This window comes from Amphiura filiformis, chromosome 19 (assembly GCF_039555335.1).
Source record: "Amphiura filiformis chromosome 19, Afil_fr2py, whole genome shotgun sequence".
Classification (NCBI taxonomy): Eukaryota; Metazoa; Echinodermata; class Ophiuroidea; order Amphilepidida; family Amphiuridae; genus Amphiura; species Amphiura filiformis.
The window spans coordinates 28,692,322-28,712,572 of NC_092646.1; the positions used below are offsets into that span (position 1 = coordinate 28,692,322).

Here is a 20,251-nt window from a genome sequence, read left to right on the forward strand (position 1 = left end):
TTAAAGGGGCATTTCGTGATCCACAGCCTCATCCCCCACTTTTCTCAAAAAAAGTTGAGATTTTTATATCACTGGAAACCTCTGGCTACATAATGTTTATGTACAAAATATTTCTTGCAGATTAATTCGTTTTGCAAAGATATCGTGAAATTTGAATTTCGTTCTGGTGCACCAGAACAAAATTACAACGCATTGTCTATGGAGCAGTGTAATACACATAATCATGCATAACTCGCAAACGCAAAATCGGAATCAACTGAAATTTTGGGAATAGGCTTTTTCGTGGATATGTATTGAAAAATGTCATAAAAAGAGGATGCTAGGATCACGAAACACTCCTTTAATAATAATGATATTGAAATAAATTGATAAATAGATAAATTAATAGATAAATAAATAAAAGATGTATAAGCCTAGATAAATAATAAATAAATGATAAACTAGGAGTAAATTGCAAACATTAAATATCTTAGAGCAAATGAGCATTTAATAAGTTTTTGCGACAAATATTTTGCCCCTTCTTGTACGTTTTATCATTATTTTATCTTTTACTAATTCTTTTTTTGGGACATGCTCGCTTATTTATTTTTTATGTGTTCCTTAGTTATCATTTGTGAAGTATTTCTTTATTTTTGTTTTAGTACAAGTGATCACTGAGTATGTTTAACTGTGGAAATATCGGTAGATAAGGTGTTTTTTATTTCACCCTTGAGTATTATTTATAAGGGTATCAACATTCATTTCACATGTCATGATTTTTCATTGTTTTATTTTAAAGCAATTCTTTATTGGGGTGCATGCTCTCATATATTAGGTGTTTTTTTTCATGTTCCTCTTGTCATTCTTGATAGATGGCTGTTTATTTTGTCGCGTGTTAAGTATTTTTTAATTTTTGGTCGAAGTGTATAATTATCATCAGACACATGTCACATTTTTATGTATGATTTTGCATTATTTAATTTCAAATTATATAATTTTTTAAACGTACTAACGTAGTTCTTTATTTTTGTTTCTGTGAATATCATCCGAAAAGTAGGCCTCCTGCACATTATGATTTTGCCTTGCTTTATTTAACTCTTTACTGGGTTGCATGCTCTCTCCTGGTTTTTTTCATGTTCCTCTTATCATTATTGACAAGATAGCACCTGCTGTACGCTGTTTATTTATTTCGCCCTAAATTATTTCTTTACTTGTGTTTTTAGATTTTGAAGTTTATATCATGATAGCACACGCTATGTTTTTATACCAACCGCGTTTTCTTTTTGAAAACAGTTCTTGTTTCAAATCCTGGTCCGCAATGTCAACATTCAGTTCGTTCATAAAATATGGCTATTTATTTTTGTCGCGTGATAAGTAGTTCTTTATTTTTTGCTCGAAGTGTATAAATATCATCAGACACATGTCACATTTTATTCATATTGTCTAATCTTAAACTATATAACTCTTTAAACTTATTTCTTTTTTTTCTGTTTCAGTGAATATCATCCGAAAAGTAGGCCTCTGCACATTATGATTTTCCTTGTTTTATTTAAACTCTTTATTGAGGTACATGCTCCTCTTATCGTTATTGACAAGTCAGCACATGCTGTACGCTGTTTATTTATTTCGCCCTCATTGTCTTTACTTTTGTTTTTAGATCTTTAGTTCTTTATTTTTGTTTCTGTGAATATCATCCGAAAAGTAGGCCTTCTGCACATTATGATTTTTCCTTGCTTTATTTAACTCTTTACTGGGGTGCATGCTCTCTGCTGGGTTTTTTTCATGTTCCTCTTATCATTATTGACAAGATAGCACCTGCTGTACGCTGTTTATTTATTTCGCCCTAAATTATTTCTTTACTTTTGTTTTTAGATTTTGAAGTTGATATCATGATATCACACGCTATGTTTTATACCAACCGCATTGTCTGTTTAAAGACAGGTCTTGTTTTAAATCCTCAATGATTTGACCCGCGTTGCCCTCATTTGTTTGGCAACCGTGGTCTGTGTTAAGTGAATATATCATAGACCATGTAGACAGAACGGACAATAGTCATAGGCGCTCTCCTCCATTTTGAGAAATATACTTTTACACACACACTACATTTATAATTAAAATGATCAGCCTTAAAGTTTTACCTTTCATTGGGTTAAGCCAAACCTAGGCGGATGAAATATAAATCAACACTTCTGGCACTGATTGGTTTCCGTAGTTGTTATATGGAATACGAGCTGTCTGTAGCTACAAAATTGTCTGCAAATCGGCTTTTGCCGGGCCTCTCTTTTTCGGCGTTTTTCTCATTAAATTAGGGTCCCGTTCAAATAAAAAATAAACTGGTGTCTAGATGTAATCACAGTTAACACACCAGGAAAATTATAGAATATACAACAACCTAGTTACACCTGTAGACCGCGAACAAACATGCACCTGGCCGTATCACTTAGTGTTCTCCCTACGGATACTCCTAAGGGTCACACAAATATCGTCAGTAGCTGTCAGTAGGCGTGGTTAGTCAGTTTGACATTTCCCTTGACTTTCCAAGGGAGGATGTGTCGAATCTATAAGGACCAACGCCTGACGGCGTTGATTATAGTACTAAATCATACTGCAGTTACTGTCCGTTTTCCTATACACAATACACAGTGCTCTTTCCCATTGACGCGTGAGCTTTACAAATAGCCCTACGTTAACAGTATGGGGATATGACTAGTTAACGTCGCTGTGTGAAAAATAACCGGCCAATATTAAAAGTACTCTTCTAAAGTTCTAGAAAATATAGTTTTTTAACATGTCCTAAAGTTTTAGCTAATTTAGATGTTTGGAAATATTCGTACTTTGGTGTTTTAGTTAATGTTATAGGTAATAGTACATTGCCTAGTTAACGTCGCTGTGTGAAAAATAACCGGCCAATATTAAAAGTACTCTTCTAAAATTCTAGACAATATAGTTTTGTAACATGTCCTAAATTTTTAGCTAATTTAGGTGTTTGGAGAGGGTCGTACTTTTGTGTTTTAGGAAGGACATGTAAACGACAGATAACACCAAAAATATGAAGAAATTATTTCCAAACCGTGTTAAGTCAAAAATCATTATGTTGCTCATTTTCAAGAATGCTGGTTTACAAAAAGCACGCCATTGTCTGATTTCGTGAACAAAGCCACACATAACATTGTTTCCTTTCGTTTCCTTTATAATCGGTTACCCAACTGAAGCTATGAATACCAGCTTTATTGCGATATCGCACATGAAAACAGTCACTTGTGCACAACCAGAGAAGATCCGATTTAATCAGTTGAGCTGTTTCAATGAGTGTTATCTTGGTTTAATAGCTTTTAATGGGGTTAAGTCCTGCAAAGGTCGAGATGAATTCTACTGTAGACATGACTGCATCATGTATTGCGTTGGTCCTGTATGGACTACACCAGCCCGAACCAGCAGAAGAAGTGGCTAGACCGTGGAGAAAAACTACTATGCCGAAATCTTCGCTTCCACGCCTGTTCCCCATTGCCCAAGTTAGCGTGACCCATCCGACACCACGTGGAGGTTTGGGTTAGGTTGCCCGCGAGCAATCACTATGCTAGCTCTGCGGGCGCGCCTTGCCGGACGAGGCCCCTAAATCGACAGCTAAAGCCTCCTTTATAGACTTCAGACAAACACACATTTGGGATACATGAGAACAATGGTACCACTTTCTCAACACATGCCTCTATTTGTGGTCACTTATTCATACTAGCATGTTGTGTCAAGCGTTAATAATACTGCCAGATCAGTGACCAATTTATTGGCGGAACCCTTTATTCGAAAAAATGGTACCACTTTTATGAATAGCCGGTCGGAAAATTAAATCGGCATCAAATTTAGGAACAAAGCATTACGTAATCCTTTCTATATTTAAACCACATTGAGTGTAACCTGCTTGTAGTGCAGGGCGATATATACAAAATAATCCAATTATCACTTCAACGGCGAATTGATCAACTTACCTGGGCAGGACTAGGATCACTATGACGTCACACAAATATCTAATGCAGAAAAGTTGTGAATAAATCTGGAACAAAGAATACGTGTAAAATACATCAATTATTTCAATCCAGCAATCGATTTAAAATTGGGCTTTTCCAGTTTAAATCCATTATACACCCGCTGTGGAAGACATGACCTTAGTCTCCCACATAGGCCTAGCTAGAGAGAAGGCTATTATCCCAGTTATTATGTGGTCATCCATTTAGGTAATCCCATTTGAAATTCAGTATTTTCGGAACCGGAGCACAACTTGTAAATGTACCGACGGAAATAACGCTAATAATAATATACTATTAAGCGTCTTACGTCATAAGACCCCAAAGCACTGAAACTTATTAATTTTTCACGAAAGGTCCATTTATAGACACACCAATAATTCCATTTGACATGTTTGAAATCCACACTCCTTCTGTGGAAGATTTAGCTAAAGTCTTCCAAAAAGGGAGTATAATTTTCAAATAGAAGGAACTATAGGGTAACTTTAGCTCAGTCCTCCACAGAGGGAGTGTATGGAAATGAAGGTGTACACGTGTGGACATGGGGTGTTTGGGCATTTTCTCCGATATTTCAACTTAGTCGCTGAGGTCCGAAAAAGATAATGTGGCCCACGTATTTTCAGTTAAGAATACTTGGCACATTGTGAGATAGGGCCTAGGCTTTTACGACGGGATATTAATAAGAATTAGTAAGTTTTTACTGGGTTCGCCGTCGGACAAGTTTAGAACTGTCAAGCTTTCGTCAGGAGTAGCTCTGACTTCTTCAGGACAAAGAACCTAAGAATGAGACATGTAGGCCGCCCTTGCCTACTGATGGCTCTGAAAAGAGCCGTTTACTGAAGACTGCCCCTGGTCAACAGAGAACAAGTAGATCTCGCCTACATATCATCAATTTGTAAGCGCTCTTTAGCAAAGTCATAGTTCATTGAATTTACAACCGTATGATAAAACAGGCGAAAATAGTTTTTGCACAAGATAATTGGCCATTGCTCATCCTAGTGGTGACATCCCGCTATCTCTAAGGTCCGCTATCTCTAAGGTTCGCTATCTCTAAGGTTCGCTATCACTAACGTGCAAAGTCTATGGAGATCAGAATCCCGCTATCTCTAATAGAGAAAATGGTTCGCTATACCTAAAAAAAGGTCCGCTACTTCTAAGGTTCGATATCACTAATTTAGAATAAGGTTCGCTAGTTCTAAGGTTCGATATCACTAATTATAAATAAGGTTCGCTATCACTAATTTAAAATAAGGTCCGCTATCACTAATTTTGAATAAGGTCCGCTATCACTAATTTATTGAAGGTTCGCTATCTCTAAGGTTCGTTATCACTAATTCCAATAAAGGTCCGCTATACCTAAGGTTAGCTATCACTAATTTTGTTTCAGATTCGCTATCCCTAATTAATTAAGGTTCGCTATCTCTAAGGTTCGTTATCACTAATTTCGATTAAGGTTCGCTATACCTAAGGTTCGTTATCACTAATCTTAAATAAGGTCCACTATATCTCTAATTTTAAATAAGGTCCGCTATCTCTAATTTCAAATAAGGTCCGCTATCTGAAATTTATTTGAAATTAGAGATAGCGAACCTTATTTAAAATTAGAGATAGCGAACCTTATTTAAAATTAGAGATAGCGAACCTTATTTGAAATTAGTGATAGCGAACCTTAGAGATAGCGAACCTTAGAGATAGCGGACCTTATTTAAAATTAGAGATAGCGAACCTTAGGGATACCGGGATTGTTAAAATTAGAGATAGCGGACCTTATTTAAAATTAGTGATAGCGAACTTTATTTAAAATGAGTGATATCGAACCTTAGAAATACCGAACCTTTTTCAAAATTAGTGATATCGAACCTTAGGTATAGCGAACCTTTTTCGTAATTAGTGATAACGAACCTTAGAGATAGGGAACCTTAGAGATAGCGAACCTTAGAGATAGCGAACCGTAACCATTCTAGTGACGCTAGTATATGGACAATATAAGTGTGCTTTTTCATTATTTTAAGGAACATTTGAGGTTTTGACTTTTGTTTAGGCCTACTTCTTCTGCAAAATAAATTCAGTTTTTATCTAGCCCTTGTCATGTATTATACAGTAAGCCAAAAAATTAAGGTACCAGTTAGGTTTACCCCCTGTATATCCTAAACGAAGACAGATATGTCTTAATTGGAACCAGCAGCCAATAGCTGTATCTTTTAGCTCGAATTTAAGACCTCATTCGTTGAAATTGTTCATGAAATAAAGACACAAAGATACAAAATCTCAAGGTAAATGCCAATTTAAAAGTTACAGTTTCTTCCATTGCATGCGATATTGATTTGTACACAAAGCGTTCGCGAACAAGGGAACTAGCGCCGTGCTTCCATTGATTAGCACGTTAAAACCAGCGTCATGCTTTCATTGATTAGAACACAAAAGTGCAATTTTTGATTTCGTCTCTTCAGTAGGTTTTAGATCACCGTTTCTTTAATAGAGGTTATCCATGTTCTATAAGCTGCATATCCTATCAACGACTGCTATACCTTGTTTAGGACATTCTAAAGAAGTACCTGCATGTGCAACCATGACTGTTTCAAAATAGCCCGCCAAAGTCATGCAGGTAACTCCGAGGTCGTGCATTGAATTAGTTTGAATGAGGAATACTACGGGAACCAGTGCCTTTTGTTAGAAGTCACACATGAGTGAAGTGGATAACCTCTATTCTAAACCAAATTCAATTTTGACATATTTGTCTTTATTTAGGATATACAGGGGTGAACACAACTGGTACCTTAATTTTTGGCTTACTGTATATCGACAAAATGTTGATGATCGCATATAAATAAATGCGTAAATATTCATTGATTTCTTTTTTTAAATTTAATTAAATGTGTAGTGTTGGAATATCAGTTTCCAAATGCATGAACCGTATAATTAAAGCAGGGATCAAGTTTTAAGAGGGTAAAAAGCTACAGTGGAAAGCATTGTTTTAACTGTGGTGGCTCTCGTACGTTTTGTAATGTTTTTGGTTTTTTGACAATCAATAAACATGTGTTTTACCCACTACGCAAAACTGAAAATACATTTTACGATTAAAAGTGTTTTAAGATTACGCGCTAATAAACCTCGTCACGTTAATTATTTAAACTTTAGTGCAACCGCGGTAATAAGTGATAAAAGGACATCTCCATAAAACTTACCGTGAATCTACTTAAGGTGGTATTGGATGCATTTTCTAGAAATTAGGAAATGCTTTGATTAATTGAGTAGGGCAAAGTACACATCAATATGCGTTTTGTTTGGAGCAAATCGGACATACGGTTTCCATAATACATCAATTTATATGTTCTTTGTATCCTATTGTTTTTGTCAATAATCAATATAGTTAATGAGCTAAAAGAACTGCAAAGGCTCATTAATATGTATTTTTTGCCAATATTTTGCTAAAAATCCATGCATAAATGTTCAGGGTACTTTTATTTTGCATACTTTTGCCCTGAAACTTGGTCAAAGTGTTTCTAATATGTTCTAATGTATTATATAGTGAAGCCGCCCTCTAATTTGCATATTTGCATAATTAATGAGCTAATTTGCATAAATGCTAATTAATTATGCAAATATGCAAATTAGGGGGCGGCTTCATTATATAATACATTAGAGCATATTAGAAACACTTTGACCAAGTTTCGAGGCAAAAGTTTGCAAAATAAAAGTACCCTGAACATTTATGCATGGATTTTAGCAAAATATCGGCAAAATATATGTTAATGAGCTTCTCCAGTCATTTTAGCTCATTAACTATATTGATTATTGATAAAAACAATAAGATATAAAGAAAATATAAATTGATATATTTTGAAAACCGTATGTCCGATTTGCTTCAAACAAAAGGCACATTGGTCAGTGTGATTTGCTCTACTTAATTAATCTGTTTAAAACATGCTTAGAGCACTTCCATAATGCCTCCATAACCACCTTAACCATATATTACTTATTTACCAGTATCAAGGGCCTATAAGAGAAGAAAGATACAATCCTGGACAAAATGTGTTGCGACACTTGCTCAGCAACGCGTACCGGAGGACAGGGAGTCGATTTTAATGTATGGTACTCAATGACCAAAGTGTCCCAAGACTTTTTTCCAGGATTGTTTGTAGCTTAGTCCGACTAAGTGTGCTTTTTCATTTAATGACATAAAATTTGAAAAAAACATTTTAAGGAACATTTGAGGTTTTGACTTTTGTTTAGGCTTACTTCTTCTGCAAAATAAATTCAGTTTTTATCTAGCCCTTGTCATGTATTATATATCGACAAAAATGTTGAATAAACACTTACCTGAACAGAAAATAGATTGCAGCGATGGGCACGTACAGCCAGTTAAACTTGAATTGGAGACAATAGCTGAAGCTACTATTGCTGAGCCAAACACACAACTGTTGTAGATTTCGTTTATGTATTTGGTATTATATTCCAGCTATTCAGCAATTGTTATGCATTTCAGTTCTAGACGTAAATTCCGATATTTGATTCTCATTGGCTCCAAAGTTTGGCTAATCACTCCCAGACGAACACTTTGTCCCCCTATTGGCCGATTTCACCAAACAGGCACTGAACATCTAAATTGTCTTGCTGGATAAATTAGCCTGATCACTCACAGTTGGAAACTGTGTCCTCCCATTGGCTGAGCATTGTGAAGTTGGCGGGAGATTGGAAATTGGACATTCGTTATTTCGGTGAATGTCGCTCTAAAAACATTTTTCTGCACGAAATATTGTAATTTGAGACCGTTTTTGGTCAAAACAAGAAATGTCTTTAAAAAAGACAATGCCTCCAAGATACCAGTGGGCACCTTTTGTTATTAGTTAGGAGACACTTATAATGCTAGCTTTAAGGTAACGCTATTGGATATAGATTTCTCTCCTGATTACAAGACTGAACATTTTATTTTAATCGGATATTCGGTTACCAAAATATGGCCTGTCAAAATGGCACGAAACCAAGAAGTTGGCAACAACTTTCTTTTATTTTTGTTATGCAATGTTGTCAGGTAGGCCTTATTTTCTAATTATATATGCAAGAATTATACAAAATAAAATGTTCAGATCGGCTACAAAATAATATATAAAACCCTTTGGCAAATTTCTATTTGCATAATTAATTAGGGCAATAATCAACTTTTCTAATAAGTGCCCCTAATTAATTATGCAAATTGAAATTTGCCAAAACGCTAACCGTAATTTTGTAGTATAGTGTGTGTTCTTTACTTTGCATAATTCATGCATGTAATTAGAAAATCATCTGGCAACTGGACTTGTCAAAATATAGAAAATAAAAAGAAAGTTGTTGCCAATTTTCTGTTTTGGTTTCGCGCCATTTTGACAGGCCATATCTCAAGAACCGAATGTAATCTACAGGGCATAAGCTTTAACATATTATTTAAATAGAAAGAAAATCTAAATTTGCGCATTAGTCAATAAGGCCACGGTCACCTAAACAATGCTAAAGCCATCTTGCAATCTTGCAGATAATTCTGATGTATGAAATAAGACCTTCAAACTTTCAGATATGAAGAGTTCCAGATACAGGCAGCCGTTTCTGTTTTTAGCTGCGGGTAGCAGCTCTATTATAGTCACCATGTCTCTCCGTTAGTCCGTTAGTAACAAACGCTAAAATATGCTGTTACGTCAACATCGTTTGTCGCATGGCTATGGCCCTGGTACTTGGTGAGGGGGAGGGCCTATACCGGCCCCATACTGGAAAAGAGTTTCCTCCAGAAATATGCTAATTAGGTCATTAAAGGGGCATTACACGATTTTCAACAATTTAGTAACAAACGCTAAAAAATGCTGTTACGTCAACATCGTTTGTCGCATGGCTATGGTACTTGGTGAAGGGGAGGGCCTATACTGGCCCATACTGCAAAAGAGTTTCGTCTCGAAAAATGCTAATTAGGTCATTAAAGGGGCATTACACGATTTTCAACAATTTTCTGCATTTTTGAAATTTAGATTTTTTGGATGCAAATACTCTTCTGGCATTATTTGCATCAACATCGTTTGTCGCATGGCTATGGTAGTTGGTGAGGGAGAGGGCCTATAGGGCAATTAAGGGAAATTTGGGGAAATTGAGGGGAATGGGGGGGGAATTAAGGGCAATTTGGGGGAAATTCAGGTGAATTAATTGAAATTGTGGGCAATTAAGGGAAATTGAGGGGAATTGGGGAAAATTGAGGGGAATTAAGGAAATTTGGGAAAATTGAAGAGAATTAAGGGAAATTCGGGGGAATTAAGGGAAATTGACAAGAATTAAAGGAAATTTGGGGAAATAGAGGGAAGTTAAGGGAAATTTGGGAAAATGAGGGGAAATTGAGGAAAAATTGGGCACATTGAGGGAAGTTAAGGGAAATTGAAGAGAATTAAGGGAATTTGAGGGAAATTGAGGGGAATGGGGAAATTAAGGGCAATTTGGGGAAAATTAAGGGAAATTGAGGGAAATTCAGGTGAATTAATTGAAATTGTGAACACGTTTTAGTTTGGACATCAAAAGTGTCTGAAATCGGTTTCCGAACACTTTCGATGTCAATACGCTTTTTTCCCGAAAATCGTTTGGACATCAAAAGTGTCCGAAATCGGTGTCCGAACACTTTTGATGTCAAGACGCTTATTTCCAAAATCGTTTGGACATCAAAAGTGTCCGAAATTGGTTTCCGAACACCATTTTTTGATTTTTTTTTTAGTGTGGATGGAAATACCCTTTCTGGCAAGATGAGCGCCCTCAAAGGTTAAGCTCACAGAGGGGTTACAGGTCAAAATAGGGGTGAAACTTAAACCTGCTTCAAAGACACCATAACTGCAAAATTGAATTCCTTGTCCCGCAGCGACCGCTACGGATCCGACGGTCCTTGTTTAAATATAGGCCTAAGTTGTATCAAGAGTCATTTCTTGTGGATTTTTGACTGAAAATTACGATTGTAACGTTTCAGAGTAACAAATTTTCGTATCAGATTCTTTTATGCTTGTTTATTATATTTTGTATTCAGGACTAAAATAATATTAATATTATTATATTTAAGGGGGTCTTTTTATAGGCCATTACTTTTTTGTATGTGTAATTTAATAAAAAATCAAAAACATTATTGTTTTGTTTTCTTTCCTTCATTTGTGCTTTGTTTTGCTATTCCAGATGAATTCCGCACCCCCCCCCCCCTATGGAAGACACTTCTGGAATTGGGGGGCAAATTGACAACCGGAATTCACCCCTCAGCAAAACCCCATGGAAGACACAACCGGAATTTGTGCAATTTACAAATTTACCTGCTGGAATTTTGATATTTCAATTTAGACACATCCAAAAGTAGAGGTGAAATGGACAGCCATATTTCACCCCTCAGCAAAAGCTGTATGGAAGACACAGCTGGAATTGGTACAATTTTTTGATTTACCTGCTGGAATTTTGATACAACAATTTCACACATCCAAAATGGACAGCCGGAATTCAACCCTAGCAAAACCCCTATGGAAGACAAAACCTGAATTTGTACAATTTATTGATTTACCTGCTGGAATTTTGATGTTTGAATTTGGATATCAAAAATTAGGGCTGAAATTTACAGCCGGAATTGATACAATTTACTTGCTGGAATTACTATACTTTGATTTAGACTCATCTGAATGGACCCTGATATGATTTTGACCTGGGGGTTGCTGTGCTGGGGGTTACTTCAAAATGAAATGGCTTGGTGTTGCAGTATTAAGGGGCTGTGTAATAAACGCTTGCCCCCCTCCCCCTCTCGGCCTGCCGAAAATTGCTCCCCCCCTCGGTCCACCAAAAAATCTTTGCCCCCCCCCATTGGCAAACCTATAATGGTCTACTATATAGACCTATGTTGCGAGTGCAGTGAGCAGGAAAATTTGCATATTAAAGCGTATTTATGTGTTCCAAAAAGCGCTTGCCCCTCCTCCTTTTCGGCTACCCCAATTTTACCCTCTCACCAGGGCTCATAAATTATTATTGCAAGAGCAAAATGTAAAACATATGGGGTCATTGGGTGAGAGATGGATGGTTTAGGGGGAGATTTGGGTGAGAACATGACCTTTTTAAAAATGAGAATTTTGAATGAGAGCCAAAATAGTCCCAGTTGCAGAACATAGACTGTAGAGGGTAATGCATAAGAATGTCTTGAACATGATGGCTTTTTTTATTTCAAAATAACAAAATCAGTGATTAATGAAAGTTGCTGAACAAATTGAAAAAGAGGTCTTTGGGTGTGAACCCGGGGGTGTGAGAGCATGTGCTTAAATGCAGAGTTTAGGTGACACCCTATACGGTGTCACCTCCAAAGTGGGAGTGCCCCCCCCCCTTTTGCTCCCATTCAGATCATAGAATGTCTGTCTTTTGCTCCAATTCAGATCATAGACTGTATGTATAGAAATACTGGATTTAGCAGGGGATTTTGATAGTAAACTGTTATTTAATAATCACTTTTTTTTTCTTTGTAATTTAGCTAGCTTCTTGGGATTTTTTATACTAAATTTTCACTGGCATGGTAACACATAATAACAAAAACACATCCTGTCGCAGACCATTGATCAGCGCGCGGTATGTGGTGCATGTTTTAAAAATAAAAATACATATATAGGCCTATAAAATTAAATAAAAATCTTTTGGTTTCAAGAACAGAAATTTGCAAAAATATAATGCCACATAAAGGGTTGTTTTTTTCAGAGTCCATATTTTGTACTAATAATTCAGCTCCTTTGCGGACTTTTTAACCAAAATTTGTTTTCAGGCTTTTTCCCCAGTCAGACTCCGGGAGTGGTACCAAGTGGTGTCTCCGAAAATACCACTTGAAAGTGTATTTTAACCCCCTGAGCACTACCTGCCGATCTAACATTGCCTCTGATTGGCCAATTATGTGATATCTTCACTTTAATCACCAATCACATTACTCGTCGAGTGGTCGATAGACGTCCCAATAAATCGGACAGTTCTACAGCATAGATATCCATGGCTAACGATGGTTAACTATGGAAACATGTTAAAGGAAATCAAGAAAATTTTCGAAGTTATTTATTTTGAGCTCTTTCGAGTATCGACGAGTAATTGATATATTCTGTAGATTTAGGTTTTGTCTGTGACTGCTAATGTGAGGCCGTCGTAGGTCGTACGGGGCTCAAACTCGGTGGGTGGGTGTAATTCTGTCCTGGCAAGAAGAAGTTTATGTTCGTTAAGTCATCCGACCCCGGGCCCCTCCCAGGGGTCATTTGAGGTAAAATGACTAAAAACTGTCATAAGGGCATAAAACTAGGTCGTACGGGGCTCAAACGCGGTGGGTGGGTGTAGTTCTGTCCTGGTAAGAAGATGTTTATGTTCGTTTTAAAGTCATCTGACACCGGGTTCCCCTCCCAGGGGTCATCTGAGGTCAAATTACTAAAAAGTAAAAGACGAGCATCGGCACAATGCTCCGTCAGTCTGGTTTCCAGGCTACGACCAGTCTCTCCCACATACTGCACTTGACAATTAGCACATGTGTCTTAACAAAAATACACCAGTAGCTAAACATTTCAACCTCCCAGGTCATTCTGCAAATCACATTACGGTCATGTGCATTGACAAACCCCCAAAGACTGACACGTTCATGCGAAAGAAACTTGAGAAAGACTGGATCTCTAAACTTCAGACAACCCAACCACTTGGCTTAAATGTTAAAGATTAACATGCCAGTGTATCTTTAGGCCTATGGATCTTGTTAGCATTTATTACTGGACCTACATGTAGTAGGCCTATATGTTTGATGTGTCAATTCACATTTGGCTTTCTTATTGTAGGCCTCCTTGCTTGCTAATATTTTTCCAGCTTTTAGCAGTCCCTGTATCACTACCTATTTTGGCATATTTCATGTCAATTTGCAACGGTATTTCACTGTGCTTTGGTTTTAGTGATTTTTGGCTTTATCACTTTCATCCGCAGGCCTATATTCTGTACATGCACTAAAATTAAATCTTATCTTGCATGGACCACATGCTTTCTTACTTTCTCTGTTTTTCTACCTCCCCTTCTTTTCAGTATGCATATTACACTTTAATATTTGAGACCTTCATTGACATGTGTTTTATCCAGCAATTTTTGGCTTATTTTTCACTTTTCTTGCTACATGTATTGTGTAGGTCCATAAACATTATTTGTTCTTTATTTAATATGCATTACTTTTCTCATAATATTGAAGTTTGAGTGACATTAGTCCACTTATCCTATCTATTCATTCTCTACAACCTCTATTGATTGCGACCCCACTTGACATTTACTTCCTGTCAATTAGGACAATACCCTATTGTCCTGTGGTGGTGCTTATTTACATATTGTTTCCCAGTCTAACTTTGCAATCACAATCATCATCAGTCACCGACTCGTCGTGAGTGGCGGTCGGGAAGTGACTACGGTACGAGCACGTGAAGGTACAATACAGGCAAGACCTATTGCGCTAAGAAGGTTAAGGATAGTGACGAGGGCGGCAACAGCTAGACGTTTGAATGTGCATACCGCCGTGTCACTGCACATGAGCCTACCTGTTGTGTCGAAGCACCCAAGCTATACCGAGCTTTCCAGCAGCATAAGGTCGAACAAAGTTATACCGAATAGTAACATTATCCCATTATGGTTCGTTGTACTGGCTTGACCGGTTAACGGACTGGGGAATAATTTACTATTCACAAGACTTGGCAGTTTGCTATAAGGGAACCGACGACTCGGACTAGTGCGAGCTAGTATAAAACCGATACGCGCCTTACATGGCTGCCACAGGGGCTACGCTGAAACACAAGTCTTCAAGAAGTCACTTCAGATTGACCAACCAGAGTGGGTCGGCTTATACAGCGACCAAAAGTTACCCAGTTCCTGTTCTTTTGAACAGATTTTTGCATCCAGAGGGACAAGCTTTTAGCAATGACCCTGCTCCTACGAGAGCGAACCTAACGAACGAACGAACGAAAAGTCTAACTTTGTAGTGAATTTGCTCTCAATGAGAGAAGACACAACTTTTTTTGCTCTAAGTTTGCTGTCTTTTTTGCTCACTTCCAGTGTACTGTTTTCCTGACACTTTTGTGGGCTCTGGAATTGGCAATTTTTGGCCATCGAACTTTGCCTGTTTTGTGCCTACTCTGGATGTTTGGTTTAGCGTGTCTGTTTATAATTATGCACAGTGATTTTCATCACTTGTTCTAGTGCAGTTTTGTATTACCATTGATGCTTGTTGTTTTTGCAGGTTCAGCACTTCTGTGGGCCTTGGAACTGGTAATTTTTGGCTATCGAACTTTGCCTACTTCTTCTGCCTACATTTGCTGTTTTTGTCCCCCTGCATACTGTCTAGTCTGCATTTTACTTGTTTCCCCACATCAAGTTGGTGTACCTTGCTTTTTCTTTCCTGTTGTTCTTATTCAAGGTATCCTCTTGTATCATTTATTGATCCTTGATGTGTTTTGTGTCCTCGTCCGTTGGATTCACCATTACCCACTTTTTTTTTTTATAAGTTTAGGTCATTTTGGGGTCATCCAAGGTCACCCAGGGGTCATCTGAGGTCAAATTACTAAAAACTGTCGTATGGGCATGAAACTTAGTGGGTACAGTCAACATTTAGAGCCAAATTTTTGGAAGGTCATTTTGGGGTCGCCAGGGTCATCTGAGGTCAAATTAGTAAAAACTGTCATATGGGTATGTTATCATCAGCCTGGTAATCGCGCCCTACCGAGAACCGCCAAATATGGTAACCGCCTAGTCTAATTTAAAACTGATGCATCAATGACTATGTTCATTATTGTATCATTCTCACATACATTAGGAAATGAATTTGGAGAATACCTTCTGGTCATGTTTTTTATACTGGGCATCTAAAAAGGGTGGCTCTGTTGCATTCTTACTCATCAAGACATGTTTACATGCATGTCGTTTATTTATTTTATGTTTATTATGAGCTTGTCTAGTACTATTTTGTTCCCTGGACATTGGCCTTTCAATTTCTGAAACAAAAATTTATGATTTTCATTTGTACTAATTACTGTAACTCGTTAAGTCTAATTAGTCAGGGGTGGCTCATGTGGTGGAGGATCATGTGGTGGAGGATCACAATGCTGTACAATGGTGATCCTCCGCCACATGATCTTCAATAAACATTATTGATGGATTTCTATTTTCTACTTGTTTCTGTACTTGATCTCGGCTAAATGATATCATGTTTAGCATTCATTGCCTCAGTATTTGTTAATTAGACAATTAAAATTTACTAATTACTTGTTGCTACACTAAGAAAGTCATTTTGACCTCTATGCATTTGAATAGGGATTTAATGTAGGGAACATTCAAAAGAACGCTACGGGCAAACAAAACATGATAAAAGGCTCAAATTTCTTAAGCAGACCTTGGTTGTGATCCTCTTTACTTTAGTAAACTAAAAACTAGTAAAACATAGAAGGTTTGCGACAAATCTGAAAGAGCGCCCTCACACTCAATTTTGGTCCAAAAAGTCAATTTTTACAAAAACGCTTTGTCGAATTCTCTTTTAACTTTCAAAACTGGATTGTTGAGCTTATTTTACATCTAATAACATACCTCATTCATGAAAATTTGCACTTCCAGTGCCAAATAAGGTGTGTTTTGAAGAAATTTATATAAATATAGATAGATTTTTGACAACCCTGTATCTACATTTTGAATTACTTGACCGCCATAAGTTCCATATGACTGGATGGGCAATTAAGTTAGCTATTTTAAACATTTGTCAAATTTTTACATATCAATGTACGTCGGGGGGTGACACCCCTAACTGAATTAATATTTTCATCCTTATTTTGCTTGGTACACCCTATATATTTTATGGGTCACCCTGTATAATGACTACCATTGTTTCGTTTCTGAAATCATCCGAGTATATGCTCTCAGAATATATACTTTAGTTGGGTTCTAATGTAAACTTTTGAAGTTATAGTACCAAACCTGTAAAAGCATGTGATTCGCTTGAAAAATACACATGCAACGCAATTGGTGCCCAACATAAAAAACATGACCTTCTGTTAATAAAATACTATGCTGACCTCACGCTCCAGTAATTTGGAAATGATTGAGCTCAGCAATACATCAAAGAATGACTTCCAATTCATGAAAACAAATAGATAATCAGCATATCGGATTAAAAGCTTGAGGTATTTCAATTGCAAGGCCCATTACTTATACACCAACAACAACATAGACCTACAAGTGTACATCAGGGACCGTGTATAAAGCTTCGATTGTATGCGAGTTGCGCCGAGGGCGCGATGTTTGAATTTTATTATTTACTCATGTTGCTCTACAAAATATCAAAAAAACATCAAAGTATTCCAATATCTTATGACAAATTGTGTAAAATTTCTATCCTTTGTCGAAAATAATTTCTGTGTAGCATCGAGAATCATTTACATAGGATTTTGGAGACAAAATGTGATAATTTTGTGGAGATACAGAATGCTAGAACAAACAAAATTATATTTTTTCTGGAATGTGTACACCGTACGCTTGGTATTCCTACTGATTTCGATACTGAAATAATTCTTAAGATGATGTTCTTTGAAGATTTATGTTGGCATTTCTAGAGTCTGTCATTATACTAGCAAACATGTAGGCTCATTTCGCAATGTACAAGACAAGCCAAGCGCAGTGTGTACTGTGCTTGGATTCGTACTAGGGTCTATTGATCAACGTATTAGTCACGCTTGCTCAACTGAGGATAATTTGTAAACCAGCAACTCGCATGGTACAATGGATGGAAGGCGTTTCCAGTCCCTCCATACAAGGTCCCTGATATAATGTAGCATGTGCACACATTATCATGTTGTGGATGGTGAATTAAGCTGGTCCGTACACATTCCCAAATATGCAGTGACCAGCCAATGTTCACTCATGATGGACGTACTGATCATTATGTATGATGCAAACTCATAGGTGTTGTGCGTTTGGCAATTTGGGAGGGGTGGGTTCAAAATGACCCTATAGGATTATACGGTGGTCAAAATTTCAAATTGCTCAAATAACCCTTTCAAATATATCAAATTATTTACATAAATAAATAAATAAATACATAAATAAATAAATAAATAAATAAATAAATAAATAAATAAATAGATAAATAGAAAAATAAATAAATAAATAAACGAAAAAAATTGAAAACATTGTAGCGTAGCATTAAAATCATAATAACCATTGCTGGCAGGCGGATTCGAACCAACGATATTGACAATACCAGTCTGATGCTCTACCAATGAGCTATGTATGACAGCATCTAGTGATGAGGATCGAGTTTTTAGCGTATACAGTCTTTGTCTGTGATAATGCCGCCTCGTGAAATAAATAAATATAAAATCTCAATTTTAATTTAAATTTATTTGATAATTTTCTAACCTATATTTTCTTTAGAGCAGGGACACATATTTCCCCTTTTATCCAATTTGACCGCTAAATAAGAATCAACTTCTTTTATTACTGATTTAATTCCGCGATTTGTTCCATTATAAAGCAATATCAAAGATTAATGTCGTACATCTCATAACAGATATTTAGTTGGCTTAGTGGTCTTGCACAGTGCCAAGGATTATTAAATCAGGATGTGACACTTCGTAATTTGCATGTGTCCAATTCATATGTTAATAGCATATTGTTATTAAAATGATGGTCTGACCTGGCCAGAGGGCGTTAATATAATAGACGTTTGATCAAGGGACAGAGTAGTTTCCGTTTGTATCGGCTACCGAACGAAACATAATTATTATGCACATTCACGACCAGACTAGCTTTGGCAGGGTAGGCCTATGTGCCGAACGTACATTTTAAAGTATTTGCAAAACTCTTTTGCATGAAACTGTAATTGTCATCTAAAACAAACAAACAAAAACAATATTATTTGAAGTTTTAATTTAAAAAAATAAATCTATTTTACTACGGTAAATTAAGATGGCGGTAAATTACAATGTAAATTAACCGGTAATTTACCGACTCACAACACCGACATGAATACAAGTTTTAGTATTATTTAATAATATTATTTCCTCTATCGTTTGATGTACAATGGTACAGGTGGGGGGTAGTTTTGTACTTAATATGAAGTTGGGGGGGCATAACCGTTTTAGGTCCATTAATTTGTGAGACCGGGGTCAACAAAGTTTTGGGTTCACGAAGAGGGATAGGGGTTAAAAATTTGTAACACGAAAAAATATATTGTCCCCCCACCAAAGTATTTCTGAACACTCCCTAAACTTAGTTGATTTTTCAGCAAATGTTATTTTTCAGTGAGTTTTGCTTTTATTCCGTGTTAAATTATGGCAAACGGAAACAAACAAAATATGATGTAGCTACTACAAATACTATAATCGCTCCTGGGTGTCACCCATGCATACTTTTTTAATGTAGGCCTACCGGTAGGCCTATAGGGGCCTATTGCCAATCACAAAGTTTGAAATTGTCATTGTTTAATGTAGGCTACTCCCTAACAGAATACGTTTATACGCACGCAGGCGAAGTGACGTACTTAAATCGGATTAACTACCATAACAATAGATGAATACAATCATCGCCCGCACTCACGTTCATGTAGTGGGACCTACCGATGCATTGAACCATAGATGTCAAAGAAATGCTAATCACTTGCACCTGTAAGATTAGTCTTTTTGAAAAGAGAGGTATGAACGGGTATTGTATTCAATCTATTATATGATTGAAGACAGGTGTACATACGGCTTGACGTGAGCCTATGATTTTTTTTCTGGGGTCTTGTGGTGTACGCTGGTTATCATCGATGTTGAAGTGCCTATAATAGTTCAATGTAAGAAAATGAGCCAATAGACGTGATGAATAAAGATCGGATTTTTGGATTATTAGTGGCGGTATACAATTAAATGTCAAAATTACGGTGCTATTCTACTTTTCAACAATAATTCATACTGACAGGCTACACCAATAAGTGTATTAGTACAGATTGACATTTTTCGGGATACTTTTCCACAGGGAGGAAGCACATGGCAAATACTATTGCCGCGGGCGCCATTTTGGAAGGTCACGTGAAGTGTGAAATGATTTTTGTGACTTCAAATACTCACTGTATTTCATATCTTATGCTTGTCGTATATTTCCTTTGTATTATCGATAGTTTGTCTTAATTTCGACATTACTATATGAACAAGACATTCCCTTATCAAATTAAAAGATTTTCTTGCAGAAACAAATCACTGTGGCCTGATGGGATCATAGTA

General features: G+C 36.7%; 2 long non-coding RNA genes across 3 annotated transcripts in view; one reads left to right on the top strand and one right to left on the bottom strand.

Moving 5' to 3' along the window:
- Positions 1 to 8,445, bottom strand: part of LOC140141148 (uncharacterized) — a 105,098-nt gene extending 96,653 nt beyond the window's left edge. For both annotated transcript variants that reach the window (XR_011857360.1, XR_011857361.1), the window contains exons 1-2: positions 8,319 to 8,445; positions 3,963 to 4,027 (exon numbers count right to left, since the gene is read on the bottom strand). This is a non-coding gene — a long non-coding RNA (uncharacterized lncRNA). The remainder of the gene's footprint in view (positions 1 to 3,962; positions 4,028 to 8,318) is intronic.
- Positions 2,654 to 20,251, top strand: part of LOC140141149 (uncharacterized) — a 483,782-nt gene continuing 466,184 nt past the window's right edge. Inside the window, exon 1 of the long non-coding RNA XR_011857362.1 lies at positions 2,654 to 3,372. This is a non-coding gene — a long non-coding RNA (uncharacterized lncRNA). The remainder of the gene's footprint in view (positions 3,373 to 20,251) is intronic.